Raw genomic sequence first — 2796 nt, forward strand, 5'->3', positions numbered from 1 at the left:
ATTACACTATTAACCCTTAGATACACACAACTTTATCAACTGGTAAAATATACAATGATAGCCGCTCACGAAGTAAGCGCAACGAGAGAATCAATTGGCATTTCGAAAAGGCGCCAACAATATACTTTGATAGATTTGATTATCGACTTTACATGCCTTTTTTAGAAATGAAAAACGTCAATAATACTTTAATATATGCGACTAATTGTCTTTGCACGCCTTCTTTACAAGTGGATGGATTAGCAACTGAGTAATAAATATAGACAAGAAACAACGACATAGTATCATTTCATAGGACGTCTAATATTAATAATTGAGAAAGAAAGAAAGAAATAATAAAAATAGTTATTTTAACTAATTTGATTAAATTTAAAAAAATATAAAACTTGTAAATATGACATTAAAATTTGCACTCTTACCTTTATTAGCGTTTAACCGTTTTTTTGTCCTTTTCTGGAATGGAGCGTTTACTTTAATATCACTTTTGACATTATTGTACAATGTCCTAGATCTTGTTCTATAAGGCATATCTTTTTTATTAGATGTTGAGTTATGTACATCACTGTGACCTTCTGTAAAAAAGTAAAATTAATATTAATATTTTAATAATAAGCAGAAGAAAATTGCAAGAATTAAAAAAAGGAAAAATGTTTATGTGATAAATATTATTTTCAAAAATTATATTTTATGGCATATTCAATATTTTAATTATGTAGTACTGCAAGAGATAAATCATCGTAAAAGTTGAATTTAAATGTTTATTGTAGACGTTTACAACTCTTAAAAGTTAAAAGTATACTTAATTTATTTATTTTTTTTAATTATAGTTAGAGGCCTACTAATTTATCTGTCTATATTTTTCAAGTGTAAATTTTAATAAACAATTCTAATAAAATTAGACTTAAAAAATATAGAAAGATAATTAGTTGGCCTCTAACTATAGCCCAACTATAGCCTATGGCCCATAGGTTTATCAAACTGATAAGGTTAGTAAATAGATATATTTTTAAACCCTACAACTTTTATCTCAAAGTTATCTATAAAACTTATATTTTCTGAGTTATTCAGGGAGACCGACTTTCTTTCCCTACCTTGTATATATAAATATACATATGAAATTATTATTACTTTTATTACTCAGAAACCTGATATTCCTAGATGTTACATTTTCAACACAACGCGTATGTCTGAAAGAAATGTTAAAGACGCTTAAAAAGATGTCAAATTTTTATTAGATAAGTCTAATAAGACATATCTAATAGAGTTTAGACATCTCTTTAAACATCTTTAATATTTCTTGATGCGTGTTGGTTGAAGACTTAGTCTAATTTCACTAGTTTTGAAAAATATGAAACTAGTAAATGTTATTGAAATTTGCATTCTTACCTTTATTAGCACTTAACAGTTTGTTTGTATTTTTCTGGATTGGAGCGTTAACTTGAATATCACTTTTGGCATTATTGTACAATATCCTTGAGTCAGGCGTACCTTCTTCAGCAGATGTTAAATTTTGGTCTTGATTGTTACCTTCTGCAAAAAAGTAATATTAATATTTTAATATAACAATATAATACCATTTAGACGATAGTAAGGTTTAAAGTTCAAAGTGGATAAAAATTCTTTTTTTTCATATTATAACAAAATTATGAGCTTTATTGGATGTTTTTTTTTATTTTTTCCATAAATTATTAAATTAACTGTAAAAATAACTTTAATTCTAGTCAATAAATATTATTAGTTACTCATTGAAAGCCATAAAAATATATTTTTTGTCAAAAAATTGGTTTTAATGAGCTAATATTCGTTATAATAGTTGCACAAGTGATCGACAAAATTCTGACGAATAAAATACCACTTTTTTTAGACCAAATATCAATGATAAAAATATTTCAAAATAGTTTTTCCAATAAATTTATTGATTGACAATTATAAATGTTTAATTATATATTACTGTATACTTTACTATGTAAAACTAGTAAATGTCATTGAAGTTTGCATTATTACCTTTATTAGCACTTAACAGTTCGTTTGTATTTTTGTGGAATGGAGCATCAACTTGAATATCACTTTCGGCATTATCGTACAATGTCTCTGATCTTGTTTTTTCAGGCGTACCTTCTTCATCAGATATTGAATTTGGTTCGTGATTGATACCTTCTGCAAAAAAGTGAAATTAATATTAATATTTTAATAACAATAAGCTGAAGACTACTGTAAGAATTAAAGAAAGCAAAAAATTGTTTATCTGATAAATGTTAATTTCAAAAATTGTATTTTATAGCATATTTTATTTATGTAGTACTGCAAGAGATAAATCAAATTTATGTAAAAGTTAAATTTAGATGTTTATTGTAAAAGTTTACAACTTAAAAGTGAAATGTATACTTAATTCATTTTAAACCTAATTTGGAAATTTAAAACGTTAAGCATGCATATTGAAAAAATATACAATTAAAAATATATTATTTACATTGTTCAGATTATGAATTTAATTTTCAGCAATACATAATAACCACTTAATATAAAAATATAAATTTCAGTATTATTACTTAAAATGAGTGTTTTATTTCGATACGATTCATTTCGACACTATACTGTTCAATCATATCTCGAAAAATCTTGAAAAAACCTAAGCAATAGTATCTTTATTTCCAAAAAATTATAACTAAAGTGATACACATCTCACAAAATTACGTTACCTCATCAAAAATAAGTCACGCTTCAAGTGATCTATTACAATTACAAAAAAAAAAATGATATCTCTTTAAATTACAGCGCCAATTACAGAGAACATAC

At 25.0% G+C, this 2796-nt stretch overlaps 1 long non-coding RNA gene across 1 annotated transcript; it reads right to left on the minus strand.

Annotated features, from left to right (window-relative positions):
* Positions 1–429: 429 nt before the first annotated feature.
* LOC139781098 (uncharacterized) lies at positions 430–2186 on the minus strand. The gene is made up of 3 exons (XR_011720427.1): positions 2005–2186; positions 1387–1530; positions 430–572 (listed from the first exon to the last, which is right to left on the minus strand). It is a non-coding gene; the product is annotated as an uncharacterized lncRNA (long non-coding RNA).
* Between the last annotated feature and the right edge of the window lie 610 nt (positions 2187–2796).

This window comes from Temnothorax nylanderi, unplaced genomic scaffold (assembly GCF_030848795.1).
Source record: "Temnothorax nylanderi isolate EJ_2023f unplaced genomic scaffold, tnyl_v1.0 TNYL_tig0315_pilon, whole genome shotgun sequence".
In the NCBI taxonomy this organism is placed as follows: Eukaryota; Metazoa; Arthropoda; class Insecta; order Hymenoptera; family Formicidae; genus Temnothorax; species Temnothorax nylanderi.